We start from the raw sequence: 16230 nt of genomic DNA on the forward strand, positions 1-16230 counted from the left end.
CCCACTTAATTTTCTTTGTTACTCCGATAAAACAAACTTTGGTCTAAGAACAACTATCTTGTTTTAGAGATAAGTCTAGACAAAGAGATAAAAAAGGGCCTAGTGTTTTAAGTAATAAAAAAAAAAAAAAAAAAAAATTGCTAGCACAATAGAGAGAGAAAGAGAGAGAGAGAGAGAGCACGAGCTTGCTTTTGCATATTTATCTTAATCATCATTAACACGTGTGTGTGCATGGATAGAGGTGAAAAGGGCTATCTCCATCGTGTTAGTTAGGGCTCGCGAGAAACGAGCAATAAGTTCCCTGCGATGTGAGTGTGAAATTTATCCCTCTAGGTAAAAGAAATACCATTTACACTTTGTGTGTGTGAATCTAAAAGGCACCCTTGTCCTAGAATTTTTTGTCTTTTTTGCAAGATAGGTATACTTTAGACTGATAACCGGGACCATGTAGGGCAAAGAGGAATTGGGATATAGCCTTTCTACTAGTTTTGGCCTTTAAATAAACTAAAACTGAGTAGTCTTTTTTTTTATGGCTTTACAAGAAAAAGAAGTTTTCTTTTCAAAAAGAAGCTTCAATTCTTTGTTAGAAATATTTTAAAGGTTTAAATGCTTATTTGTATCATTCACTTGTTTGATTGTTGAAAAGAGAGATGAATCAAATTTTTTTAGTAAATCACATGAATATATTAACATTTTGAGTGAGTTCTCTGAATGAATGCACAATTGAAATCCATTTGTGCTTGAACGTATACATATTTCTAGTTTAAACTTGCTCGAGACGACTAAGAGTTAAGTTGGGGGTGTTTTGTTAGGTATTTAAAGGATGTATATTTTCTATGTTAATTCCTCTAAAATAGTGTTGATTATTTGTTTTTAATGCTAATTTTGTAGGTAAAATGGTCCTCAAGGCGTTTAGGAGCCATTACAAGAAAATTGGGCCAAAAAGATAAAAAAATGACCAAGAAAATCAACTAAGTTGAGAGAATAAGAAAATTACAAAAATGTCATTGAGCATCGAGTATTGAGTTTCACCATCAAATTTTAGCATAAATGTCATCGAGTAAATGCCATCGAGCATCGAGTATTGAGTTTCACCATCAAGTTTCAGCATCATGACCCTAGGAGAAGCATCGAGCAATGCTTAAAGAATACTCACTTCTGCTATAAAACTTGATGCGTTGCAACGCTCCCCACAACATTGCAACGCTCCATATTTTGACGCGATTCATCCCGCACGCGCCTCGCACAACATAGTGTCAACCTCCAGCATCACGTCTTTGAAGGATCTCTTATCAAATAGCACCTATGAGCGGAAGCAAGATCGTTCCAAATTCATTGTGACAGACATACCGCATTCACATACACACAGACAAGTTATGCATTTACTAACAAATTATGGCATGCTTTTCAAACTTAAACACAAAGGAACGAGAGACGTACCTCTTGAAGAACTTTTCTTCACTTAAACTCTAGCTCTCGTCAAGCCAGCAACTCTCGATGTCGCTGTGCAAGCCAAGTATATCGTCCACCAAATCTCGCTGTCGACTACCACCAAACGACCTTCAACACGAACAGGCAGCAAGAAGGACACAACCACTCAGTGACCTCGGTATTCTCGAAGTAAGAATCTAGGAGGTGTGGGCTCTGTTGGATTTGGTAGAGGAGAAAAGGAAACAACGATCATTTACTACGATCAAGTAAGTGGGAGAGAAGATATGTTTATTGCATAGACGGGTGCTTGATCGTTTAGCAAAAGGTGCACGATCGTTTAGTGAAACGTGGCTGATCGTTTAGACAATCATTTAGGTAAATCTCTCCGGCGCACAATCGCTTAGAAAAACTATACAATTGTTTAGGAAAATATGTGCATGTACACGATCATTTAGGACAACTTGAGCTATCGTGTGTGCTCTCGTTTACTAGATAATGGGTAGTGTACTAATTCGTGTAGTGATTATTCGATCTTTTTGCAAAATGAAAACTATTTTCATTTTATCCTTCAGTTACAAAAACTGAATGTAACCTCCCACTATCTCGTTCGGTTATGGAGAAAAACCACCAACAATTATCTTATAATTATTTAATTAAAATAAATATAATCATATTATATTTATAACTTATAGTTTAATATTACATCATATACAACATATAAACTATAGTCCTTTTCTCCTCCACTAGATATAAATCATATTTATATCCTTTTCCTCCAATTAATGTATCTCATACATCATGTCAACTATATCATATATAATTGACCAGTTTAATCATATCATATATAATCAAACTCTCTCTTGTCAATTTGAACATTTGAAACTGACCCAAAAACTGATTCTCAACTTGAATCCATTGAGCTACCAAGGGGACCTTATGGACCTGTGGCTCGAAGCTAACGATACGTGAATAGCTGACTAAACTCTTTCACCACGAGATCCACCATCTGTTAACTGCCAAGCATTCCACTAAAGACCAACAACTGCACTCTTCTCACCACAGATATAATTTTGTGTCTATTGGATATAACCAATCAATAGTACGATAACCCTTCGCAGATGCTTGTAAGTATAGTTGGGCCAATTTACCGTTTTGCCCCTGTAGTTACATCTAACTTCTTAAGTACCACTGATCCCTCTAATGCACAATGCAACATAGTTCTACTATGTGTGGACATCTCTCGGGCCATAAGAAGGTGTGTGGCACCACATCGTTCAAGCTCTGGAATTAGCCCTTAAGGGAGCAATCTATGTACTTACCCCTACTTCGGGGAATGAGTGAATTCCATCTTGTGTAGTTGAGTTCCCAGCTCCTAAATCAGATGAATTCCTAAAGTGGTAGGTTTGAGTCGGAAATCTGGCCACTCGCACCCATGCAAATCAAAGGATCGCCCTCAAATGAAGAAGTTCTCAACTCACTCAGGATTGAGGTCATGTTACTTATGGTCATCCTAGTGAAGTGAAGTCTCTGTCATGAACGACGTTATATAACGAGACGATAACACTTCGTGGTCCGGTCTTATACAAACTTTTTTGTATATGATGCCCCCGCTCGCATGTCTTCACATGAATGATCAGAATCAGACCATCTGTAGCAAGTCACAACACTTGTAACTATTCTACAAAGCGGGCCGCATCCGTAGCGTCACCAGGATAAGGTTTCCCTTCTATATCCATATACTACAGACCATTTTGGTTATCACTTAAGGCATGATCCACTTGTATGTCTCCACATACATGCTTAAGTTACAACGACAACTAGGGATCTTAGTTTATTAGTTTATGGTAAAGCAAATAAAACATCTCATGTTTCATAGATAATAGTGAAGAAAAATATCATATATTATTATATCACAAGCGTTTTTTTAATACAGTATTTACAAACTACAAGACTCAACGAGAGTTTAGGGCATCATCCCCAACAGTCTCAAGCACAACGTTTCTTGGTTTTTTTTTATTTAGCATTGCAACGCCTCACGATGCTACCCTACAAGTATAAATAGTTTTATTTCGTTTTTGTTGAGAAAGGAAGCACGATTTCAGTGGAGGCTGAAATTTCTCTCTATATCAATTAGTCTCTATGGTAATTTTGTTTCCTACTTAGGTTAGATTTTGATTTCTTTTTGAATTATAATCAATAACTTGTAATTATTCATGAATTTGTCTATAGATTTGTGAAGTAATTCAATCTTGTTTCTATTTCAAAAGTTCTTGCAAATTCTTTTGAGTTTTCTACTTTTCTTTATCATTTGCAATCTGATTTATGTTTTCTTGAATCTGATTTTAATTCTTGAAGCATGTTGAATGATCTATATTTTGAACATGTTTAGCCTAGATGCTTGGTTTTGTCACATTCACTCATGATTGAATACATTGCTTTTAATGTGTTCGATAGAATGTCTAGCCAAGATCTCCAAGAGGCAATAGTAATTGTGTGTTGAATGGCTATGCTAGGACGCACTAATTACTAGATTTGAAGAAAATTTGGTTAATTGAGTAAGCTATCTTAACAATTAATTGGCGCAATTGAATCCTATAACTTAATGCGCTTCTATATGGCCGCTATCGAACCGAATAGAGGTAGAATCATGTAGATTGATTAGGGTTAGCGCTATCCTACCTTAATTGTTGATTAGGACGCTCTCTTGACTAGGTTATTGCTAGTTGTCTGCCTTTGTAGAGACTAGTTTAATCAAGTTATGTAAGTAGTTACGAGCTTAATTCGATTGTGAATTAAATTTGTAGAATTCAATGATAAGAATCGCAGTGAACGTCTAACTTGGATTAGAAGTAAGATTGTCCTTAATTGGTTACAACTATCTTTTATCTTTTGAGTTTTAACATGTTAACTGAGGCCCGAAATGTTCATATTTCTTTGGCTCCTCTTTCGAAATACGCTACTCCATGAGCCCCGTAAGGAAAGGAGTACTTTGTCATTCCTCGATTCTCGGCACCATCGGGTCTGCTTCTTCCCAAACATCATCGTTATCTCAGCTCTCGCCATTTCAACCCATATCTAATGTAGCCCACAGCTCGCCCCAAACCCTACCCAGCTTTCCAGGCCATCCAATCTCCGTCATTCCACTTTAGCTCACCTCCAACCACCTCGCCCCTATAGCTTATGGGCAAATCCCATTCCCCCAGCGGGGATGAACGAGTATGCGGATAAATGAAAGTTGAGGATTTTAGGAGCCACCAAATTCTGGTTTCCCTTTATCCTGATTCACACCCGGTGAAAAGGAATTCGAAAAAGACAACGGAAAAGGTTGTCCCATCTCTCATCAACAAGCCTATTGTGCCGATGTCTGCCCTTTAGAGAAAGACGAAGGGGCTGTCATCCGATTGTTCCAAAAGAGTCTTACGGGCCCTGCACTGAAATGGTTTACGTCACTAGATCATTCTAAGTTAGCCTCGTTTGAGCAATTATCTCAAATGTTCATCGATCAGTACTCCTACAACTTAGATGTCAAACCAAAAAGATCTGATCTCGAGGCTCTAAGTCAGAAAGGTGATGAAAGTTTCAGTGCCTACGTAGGCAGGTGGAGGGCTGTCGCTGCCCAAATGCGAAAAAAACTCTTTGAAGAAGACTCCATCAACTAGTTAAGCTTGGTTAAGGAAAAGATTAAATAACATTTCCTTGTGGATCGACCTCTTACTTCCACTTTAACTATGAATAAGTTTAGGTTGCTGTTCGAGCTATTGTTTGTTTCAGATTAGGTAGAACTAATGACACCTACTTAGCTTCGCAGCGCTCTACTCTCTCATTTTGCTGTGGAGTTCCAACACATGAAGCTTGAAAAATAATGTCATTCTCATCAAAATAGTCACACATGCATTGAAATTCCTTCCCATTCTCACTCCTTACTATTTTAACAAATGTTTCAAACTGATGCTCAACCATAGCAAGGAAGGAATGAAATGATATAGAAACTTCAGTTTTATTTTTCAACAAATAAACCCAAAAAACTGTTGAAAAATCATCTACTATAGTAAAGAAAATAATGAGCACCATAAGAAGATGGTGTGTTGGTATATGGACCCTATAAATCACAATGAATAAGTTCAAATATACGATTGGCTTTGCTATCACTAACAGAAAAACTATCATGAGTTTGTTTAGCCTGAGTACATGTGACACATGCTATTGAGCTTCCAATTTACTTTTGCAGAAGCCCAAATGAAGTAAATTACCTGTAAGGAAGAAGCTAAGAAAAAGGCTTGAGGTGTGATCCTTGTAAAGACACATTGCAGAAAAACTCACACACGTTGAAGGTAAAATTTTATTCTTTTTCCTTCTCAAATCGTTTCAATTTACAATGAAAACAAAATTCTCCCGATTCACAAAATTCTCTCTAATGCTAATCACTCATAGATGAAAATTTTTTTGCATGCGTGTGAAGAATGAAGAAGATGAAGGAAAAATAAGAAGAAGAAGCTAGAGTGGTTCGGCAACTATGGCCTACGTCCACTGTGAAACAGGAGCAATCTTTTGTATGGTTATTTGAAGGAGATTACAAAATCACATATAAGTATTTCTAACTCTAATTTCACTCTTAGCTCTTTTAATTTCATTTTGAGCTTTATATAGATGAAGAGTGAATTACCTACAATAGTTAGTTGAAAATTTATCTTTTTACATGATTGCTTTCAGACAGTCGAATATATCTTTTAACTTTAACAATCCCCACCTTAAAAGCATATGTAAGTAAAGATTGCTCCATTTATGATGTTGTTTACCTTTTTTCAGGTACGTAGATGCCTATTAGTTTAAGACATTTATGGAATTTGAGCTGGGATATGGGCTTTGTTAAAATGTCTGCTGCATTATCATTAGTATGAACATTTTCGACTTTGATTTTATCATCTTCTATCTAATTTCTATAAAATGGTATTTTACATCTATGTGCTTTGTTCTGTTGTGAAATTGAGAATTCTTTTTTATAGATGAATGTTGCTTTGGTTGTCACATAAGATCGTAACACTGTCCTGATTTATGCCAAAGTCTCATGATAAACCTTTTATCTACAATGCTTCTTTGATTGCCTCAGATAAATCTATAAATTCTATTGCTTCTGTTGTTGATAAGGCAATAATAGATTGAAGATGGCCTTTCAACTCAATAGATTTTTGCTCAAAAGGAAGAGATATCCTGATAGTGACCTTCTTTTATCTAAATCACCTGCATAGTCTACATCGACATAGTCAATTAGCATGGGATTAGTAGATTTACACTTTGTTCAGAGAAGTTTGGCATTTTTAGTGCCCTTTAGGTATTTGAGAATCCAATTAGTAGCTTCCCAGTGTTTTCTCCTAGGATTGGCCATGAAACGGCTGACTAGGCTAGCTCCATAGGCTATGTCTAGTCTGGTTGAGATCATCAAATACATCAGACTTCCCACTCCTTAGGAATAAAAGACTTTGAACATGTAGTATTGAGTGTTCAACTTCATATTCTTTAGGTGAGTTAGTTGTAAAAATTTTGAAGTGATAGGCTATTAGTGTGGTAACTGGCTTTGCCCCTTCTTTGTTGAATCTCTTCAAAACTTTCTCACAATAGCTGTGTTGGCTAATTGATATTTCATCCTTGTTTCTATTTCTAACAATTTCAACCCCAAGTATCTTCTTGGATCCTCCCAAGTCTATCTTTTCAAATTCTCTCTTTAGCATAGCTTTAACTTTGCTTAGTTCACTTTTGAAGCTCCCTACAAGGAGCATGTCATCTAAGTAGACTTTACCTTTAAAAGAATTTGAACTAATATAGACATAACTATCATAGTTGCTTCTCAAGAATCCAATCTTTAGGATGAAATCATCGAATCTCTGGTACTAACACCTAGGAGCTTGTTTTAACCGATAGATTGACTTATTTAGTTGACCAATTAGATATTCATCACCTTGTTTAATGTAGCCTATGAAGGGATTGGAATTCCTATAGTGGAAGCGTGCGAATGAGGATGTCTTAGAATCCGTTTTACAAAAACTTAATTAAACAGAGGAGATAGAAACAGGAAAAACATACACCCTTAAGCAGGCATCTACTGTAATTTTAGAGAGGAAAAGAGAGATCGAATACTAATCTTGAAAAAACTCGTTTTAAGAAACTTAATTACACAGAGGAGATCACGATCAATGAATATACTCCTTTCCTTGTTTAATGTAGCCTATAACGAGATTTGATTCCTACGGTGGAAGCATACGAACACCAATGTCTTAGAAACTCGTTTTAAGAAACTTAATTACACAGAGGAGACGGAAACAGGAAAAAGATACACCCTTAAGCATGCATCTACTGTAATTTTAAAGAGGAAAAGGGAGATCAAATACTAAACCTTGAAGAATCATTCTTCTCGCTTCCTCTCTAGTGAGATCACGATTAGTGAATATACTCTTCTCCAACCTAAACACCGCGAACACAGTAGCCCAACGAACTTGCCAAGGACACTACCATAAGAAGACTTCCTTGTTATTCTTAAGGTGAGAGTCATAGGAAAGTTAAGTGTGCTTCCAATGAATTAATTTTGGTGTAAGGGAGGAGATCAATCTAAAGAGAATTTTCACATCAAGAAGATGAAGAGTGAGAGAGTCACCCTCTCAAAATTTTTACGGGAAAAAAAAATCTTTACCAAAAGCAAACTTCCTTCAAATGTGATATAGAAATGAGTCATATAATAACTCCTTCACCATTCAAATTAACTTCTTTGGGAGTTATAATTTTAATTTCAAATTCAAATTTAAATTTAATTATATCAACTATTGATATAATTAAATTGAAACTATATATTATATCTGTATAATATATAACCTATAATTTATTATATCTCATATAATATAACCTATAGTTTATTATCTCTCATATAACCTATATAAGTCAATCTATAGTCAATCTATCGGTTGAGTTGATATATAACCTATATAACATATATAAATTATTGAGTGTATTTGGTATGTGATAAAAGTAGAGAGTTGAGTTGAGTTGGTAATTATTATCTGGAGAGTTAAATTATCTGGGGAGTTAAATTGTCTGTGTTTGTTTGCAGAGTTGAGTTGAGTTGGTACTTATTATCTGTGTTTATTGTGCAGAGTTGAGTTGAGTTGATTTGGAGAATCTGATGCAGTTTTTTTGTGAATGAAATTAGTTCTATTTTTTTCTGTTTGTTTTTTATTTCATTCTTTTATTTTTTAATTTTATTCTTTGCTATTGTTGATTAATTTTCAAATATACACGTATTTTCTCAAATCATTTATAACATAAACTGGACAATCTCAATTTTTTTTCTCAATTTGTAGAACATAATAGATTATTTTTCATATATTCTTTTCAAAAACTGTAATAATTCTAATTCTCTTCAATCAGTAAAACATACCAACAAAATATATTTCATATTGTTGCTCAATTAATTGATATATTGTATATTGTATGTATATATATTGAATGTTTGTATATATATTGAAGGTAATTATCCCAATTACTAATTGGTATATTGTATGTATATATTGAATCTTGCTGACTTAACTTTATTATTTCACATATCATACAGTTTATTTTTATATAATATGAATAGTATATTTGGAATTGAAATTGTATATAGGATAATTACCTTTCATTTGATTATGATGGGTGAGAATGTGATGTAATACATTAACATTTTTCATAAGATCACAAAAATAATATGAACCGACCGAACATGTGGCCGTTTCCAAAAAAAATCACAAAATATATGTTATTTTCGATACTTATAATATTAGTTATATTTACAAACACAAAAATTACATGTCATGACGTATGCAAAAGTTATCATTCTTTTCGACATGACAGTCCATTGTCCATTTGCTGTTATCCAAAAGAACTATAAACAAAATATAGGGGTGTGGTCAGTTTACATGTTTCTTCCTAATAGACGGAGGCAGTACCTCTTCCGTGCGTGTTCTGGTACTGCAAGGAAGCAATCTGTCTTCTGAATGTCTGTGACAACAAGGTCAATAAGGGTGACCTGATCATCCTCATCCAGGCCATCAATGTTGTATATGGCATTTACTACTTCCTTTTGACGCTCGAACTCCAGCTTATACTTCTTCTTTTGCCACGATGCAAGTCTACCCATGTGTGTGCTCTGCATTTCAACAGTCGATCTCATGATGTCGATCATTTCAGCTTGGAATGATGGCCTCTTCCTCTTACTGCCTTGAGATGACTTGGCAGGTACACTCGCTCTACCTGTAGATTGCTCTGCTGGCTCTTCATCTATTTCATCTTGATTTAATGGTGATTCTGTCTGGCAAACCTCAGGGGTGTGACAGTCATGTGATCCAAGTCGAATCTCATCTTCAAACTCTCTAAATGCATTCGTCGCCATCATGTATGTCCTCACTTGATTGCCCTACTGCTCTGTCTTTCCCAAATACGGTGGAAAGGTCATCGTAATGTGGGAATGGCTTGTTCTACATCCCTTTCGCATTGGGATGACTTTGCATTGATACACATATACATTATTAATATTTATATTATAACATGTATCTATACATTTTTTTTCTAGAATCTTACCCAAACCCAAAGATCGAAAATCTCCCCCTCGACCTAGACACATTTGAACTCTTCGTTCCAGCCGAACCCCGACTAACTTAACATCTCTGATACTGCATTGTATTGTTTCTTCATACTCCTCACCTTGCACTCAATGGTGTTCTGATTCAGTGCGCACCCGGGCACTTTCTCATGCAGAATTCGCTCCAAGTGTTGTAGGCATCCTAGTCGAAACGTCCCATTGTCGAACCTCCAACCGTTCTCCACCAAATATAATAGAGCTTCCACCAACTTAGCGTCCTCCAACTTCAACCATACGTGTTTAGACCTCTTACCATTAGCTGCCATTATGCTGCATGCATACGTTTGTTGAATGAAAAGATGCTATAAATTAAATACATGCACAAACAAAGGATAAACAATTGAAATTATATGTTCCAATTTAACTTGTTCACACAGAGTCTTGGCACAAAACATTTTCACGACATACTTGGAATGTTCCATAATTAAATTCCATTCAGTAGTAAAAGAAAAGTAAGCAGTGAACATTGAATAATCAGGCTCTTTGCCATTGAGTAAACATTTTGACTGTTAAGTCATCCCTAAACTTGATCCATTCCTCCAATGATTCAACAAATTCAATATGATCCCCATCAAGACCAACTGATGCAGAATTCTCTTCATCGGGCACATTAAGCATTGTACCGATTCCCATCTCCCTTGTGATTAAGTTGTGAATAAGGCAACATGCAGTTATTGTTCGACATTGGACTTGTATTGGGTAGAATGATTTTCTCCTAAGAATAGCCCACTGCCCCTTTAGCAACCAAACGCTCGCTCGATAACGTTCCTTGCTGAAGAATGTTTCATGTTTAAAAATTCTCTTGCAGTTTGATGTGTTTCCTGCTCCACGCCAATCGGAGAGATGGTATCGTTCCCCTCTGTACGGTGCCAAGAATCCTTCAGCGTTGGGGTATCCAGCATCACATAGGTAATAATATCCTATACACGTTTCGAAATGTCATGCACATGTGTTGTGGCATGTACGCATGTTTAAATAACGTATACGGTTATTATAATATCCTTTGGAACCCTCAATCCATATGGTCACGAAACCGCATCTCTAAGAACCCTCCCCATTTTGATCACACACCGCAAGAACGTTTGTGGCAATCTCTCCCTTTCTCGTCCTATATCGAGGTCGATCGACGACACTAACATTCACTTTAATGTATGTGCCGTCTAGCGCACCTAGACAATTCTGTTTCTCTCAAGTGATCAAAATGAATTAAAAAAAAATCTATCGTTGTATGCATATTTATGACATATTCATATAAAAATTGAGTACTTTTTGTACCTAAAACCACTTCCATCTTCCATCGGTGCATGTATTTGTGATCGGTTCTGGTTTTCTTAACAAAACAGTGTGAAGTTGTAAGACTGTCCTAAGAACTGCGTTGAAATATCTCGAAACTGTCTCACCAGACCCTGCGTACCACTCGATTCTTGACATCGTGTGCAAGAATGTGTAGGAATATCACAACCATCTCTTTAACATCCAACATCTTATTGGTTCCAAACAACCAGTCGACCGTAGCATATTACATAGAATCGTAAAGGTACGTCTATCCATTCGGGTGCTTTCACGACATGCCAAGTCACTCTCGTAAATTAGGCGAAAGAAGGTCAACTGCCTAATGCAGTGCCTAACATATGTCGGTTGTCTCTCTATCCTTCGGTAGTGGTTCAATAACGTGGTTAGTGTTATGAACAACTGTATTTGAGAGTGCGAAATAATTCTCATGATCGAAAAGAGGTCTTCAACGGTATCCATCTTTATAGGGAAAGGGATACACAAGTTATTCCTGAAAGGGTAAGGTATTTGGCGAATTATGTTTCATGATTAAGAAAGAATAGCAAATGATGTCAAGCGTCGGTATTGGGCATATTGGGTTATAGTTTAGATTTATGGTGTTATTTTCCAATGTACCTATAATAATCTAAAAATACATGTTTTCAAGGGCTTAGTGGGTTTTTTTCCTAAGGGTAGGGTTGAGGGTATTTTAGTTAAGTCTTTTTAAGAGCCTAGTGGGTTCTTTTTTTCTCTCTCTCTCTTTCTTATTCTTCTTATTTTTTTCCCTAGATTGGTTTATGAACAATTTGCATCAGCTTCTAAAAACTTGTCATACTCCTAGTTCCTAGGACAACAAATTTTCATCGAAAGCTATGTTAAAATGATGTATATAGAAAAAAATATGCATTTTTCCATACTTTCAAAACTTGGTGAACCAATTGTATGAATATTGGTGTGCAATATATTTTTTTTAATTCATATGTCATCGATTAGAAACTATATTTTCCAAAATTAATACTAAAATTAATACCATCGTTTAATTACAATTACATAATTTAAAAAAAATCAATTTTGATTGTGAAACGATAGTAAGACATACTAAAATTAATCCTGAAACTAGCTTGATAATAACACACCAAAATGTATAGAATATGTTCTTATTGAAGCTGAAAAAAGTTTAATTTTGAATGTTAATTTGAATGTCATTAATTAAAGAGTGAAATTAATTTGAATGTTAGTTGAAAGTAAGTAGCAGCCACATTGGTAGTAAAGTCAAGTACATACAAATAGTAAAGTCAAGTAAATAGAAATTAAAAAAAAAAACAATGAGGATCTCGTTCATGAAGATCCTCATGAGCGAGATCCTCATTGTTTTTCAAAAAAATTACATAACAGTACTATTTCGCCCATAATTCCAAAAAATTTGAGAAGTATCAGATTAAAAAATATAATGTCGCCAACCATTAATAAAAAAATTTGTGAACTAGTATTCCCAAAAAAATGTGACCAACAATTAACAAATAACATATTTTCATAAAAAATAAAATAAAAAAAAATAAGTCCTAAAAAAAGGAGATACTCTGAACCTCAAAATAACAAACCTCCTCAAACTAATTAGGAATGATTTGTGCAATTAGTTTGGACCCTACAAGAAACACAAAATAATGATAGTTAGATTAGAAATAAAATAAAATAAATTGAACTAAGGAGTAACCAACAAAAAAATAAATTAAACTAGAGTAACCAACAAAAGCATACCTTTTTTAAGGTTTAACACCCATAGTGGAGAAAGATAGTGGAAATATAAAAAGTATGAGTAGGAAGTCATCTATAAATAGAAGAGGGAGAAAGAAGTGGTAGTTGGAGAGAGTTGAGTGCATTGGAGAAAGAAGTGGTTGTTGGAGAGAGTTAGGTGCATTTATTAAAGAGTGAAATTAATTTGAATGTTAGTTGAAAGTAAGTAGCAGCCATGTTGGTAGTAAAGTCAAGTAAATACAAATAGTAAAATCAAGTAAATAGAAATAACATATTTCCATAAAAAAAAAATGAGGATCTCGCTCATGAGGAGGATCTCGCTCATGAGGATCTTCATGAGCAAGATCCTCCTCATGAGCGAGATCCTTATTTCTAGCGAGATTTCTTCTAGAGCGAGATCTTCATCACAAAATTAGTGAGATTCAGCCCACATTTCTAGCAAGATTTCCTTCTAGAGCGAGATCCTCATCACAAAATTAGCGAGATTCAGCCCACATTTCTAGCGAGATTTCCTTCTAGAGCGAGATCCTCATCACAAAAGTAACGAGATTCAGCCCACATTTCTAGCAAGATTTCCTTCTAAAGCGAGATTCTCATTACAAAATTAGCGAGATTTCACTTGTCGAGGGTTGAAGTTTTGACTTATGTATGTCGAAATTTCAACCTTCGACAACCCTTTATACATATTGTTTCCAAGTTTTTCTTTGTTTTTCGAGTTATGTATGTTGAAACTTCAACCTTCGACAATCCTAATATACATATTGTTTCCAAGTTTTTCTTTGTTTGTTGAGTTCTCAACGTTCGACCTCTACATTAATCGAATTCTCAACCCTTGACTTCTAGCAAAACAACAATATTTCTCTAATATAAAAGGTCTAATATTTCTCTAATATAATAAGTTTTGAAAATAACCATATTAATATAAAAGGTCCTAGTTTTGAGGGGATAAAAAAAGGAGAGTTTTGGGTGGGTAAAAAAGGGGATTTTAATAACCCATAGGTTTTCTTTATGGGCTTAACAAACATGGGTAATATATATCCACCCAACTTAATAATTCATACCCATTTATCAAACACCTTCTTAACTTTTTTGCTTCAATCTTCCAAGCATGATATGCTCTCCATGCAGCATTCTTCATTCCATGCTGCATGGAGAGTTAAATTATTATCTGAGTTGGTAATATGAGTAATATTCATATTAATTTTAATCTATAGTTTCTATATAAATAATATTCATATAATTAATATTTGAATCATATTCAAGTATTTATTTCTCATTAAACTTTATATTATAATGTATCGACATACATTATACTTCATAATGTATCAACATATATTATATTAATTGTATCTCGTACAATTAATTCTCTTTAACTAATTTGAACAATTCAAATTAATCCAAAAATTAATTTGATTCTCATAAACCTTATTAAGCTAACAATGGGACTTTATAGACCTATCGATTGAAGCTCCAATGATACGAGATTAATTGATTAAACTCTTTAATCAAATTAATCAATATTCATTAACTATTGGTCACTCCAGTAAAGACCGACAGCTGCACTCTTTGCATTGTAGATATATTTCTATGTCCATTAGATATAACCAATCAATAGCGCGTTGACCTTTCACAAATTTCTCATAAGTACAGTTGGGTCAAAATTATTGTTTTACCCTATAGTTACTTCTAACTTCTTAAGTACCACTGATCCATTTAATGAACAATGATTCATAGTCCAACTATAACTAGACTCATCTTTGGCCAGTGAGAGGATGAGGGTTCTTATTGTTTAAGACCCGGAATTAGCCCTTCAGAGAGCAATTCATGTACTTGCCTTAACAAAGGGAATGAGTGAATTTCATCTTGTGTAGTTAAGTTCTCAGTTCCCCACTCGGACAAATCCCCAAAATGGTAGGCATATTGAGTCGACGAATCTGGTCACTCTTACCCATGAAAATCAAAGGATCGCCCTCATAAGCAGAGTTACAACTCACTCAAGATTAAGGTTAAGTCACGTATGGTCATCCTAGTGAAATATAAGTCTCTTTAAGTAACGACGTTATAAAGAGAGACTAATCATTTTGTGGTTCAGTCTTATAAAAACTCTTTGTATAGGAAGCTTACTCAATGTCTCCACATGACTGATCAGGACCAGATCATTTGCTATACTTTACAACAATTGTAGCAATTACAAAATAAGATGTATCCATAGTGTCACAAGGATAAGGCACTCAATCTTATCCACATAAACTACAGACCATTTAGGTTATTACTTAAACATGATCCACCTATATGTCACCACATACATGTTTAAGCTATATAAAATAACCTAGAATCTTAGTTTATTAGATTGAGTTAATGCACATATAAAATAACAATTATTTTATTAATAACAATTTGTTTATAAGTTTACAAACTACAAGAATATAAGAGATTTAGGACACCGGTCCCACCTATCTCTCACTTGTCCTAAAGCTAGTAGAGTGGAGTGTACAATACAAACAAAGTACACAATACAATTTACTAGGGCATACATTATACTCTAGTGACATCTCCCACTTGCCCTAGACAATATGCCGCAAATCCTGTAGACCCAGACTTTCTAAATGACCCTTAAACACTTTAGTCGTGATAACCTTCATAAACCGATCAACAATGTTGTGCTCCAAAGCTATCTTCATGACTATCACGTCACCTCATTGCACAATCTCTCGGATCAAATGATATTTCCTTTCAATGTGTTTGCCTCTTTTATGACTTCTAGGTTCCTTAGAATTTGCCACAACACCACTATTATCACAATAAAATGTGATGGGCAAAGACATATTTGGAACAACTTCCAAATCAGTAAGGAACTTCCTTAGCCAAACAACTTCCTTAGTAGCTTCACAAGAAACTATATATTCAGCGTCTATTGTGAAGTCTGCGATGCATCCTTGCTTGATTCTTCACCAGACTATAACTCCTCCGTTAAGAGTAAAAACTGACATTGTTGTCAATTTCCTAAAATTCCTATCAGTTTAAAATTCAGAGTCCATGTTGCTGGAGTTGAAATTCAACATACTGAAGCTATTAGGATCCTAAACACTCTAACTACATCAATTTTAGTG

Source organism: Benincasa hispida, chromosome 1, assembly GCF_027475165.1.
Source record: "Benincasa hispida cultivar pf3 chromosome 1, pf3_genome.v1.1, whole genome shotgun sequence".
Classification (NCBI taxonomy): domain Eukaryota; kingdom Viridiplantae; phylum Streptophyta; class Magnoliopsida; order Cucurbitales; family Cucurbitaceae; genus Benincasa; species Benincasa hispida.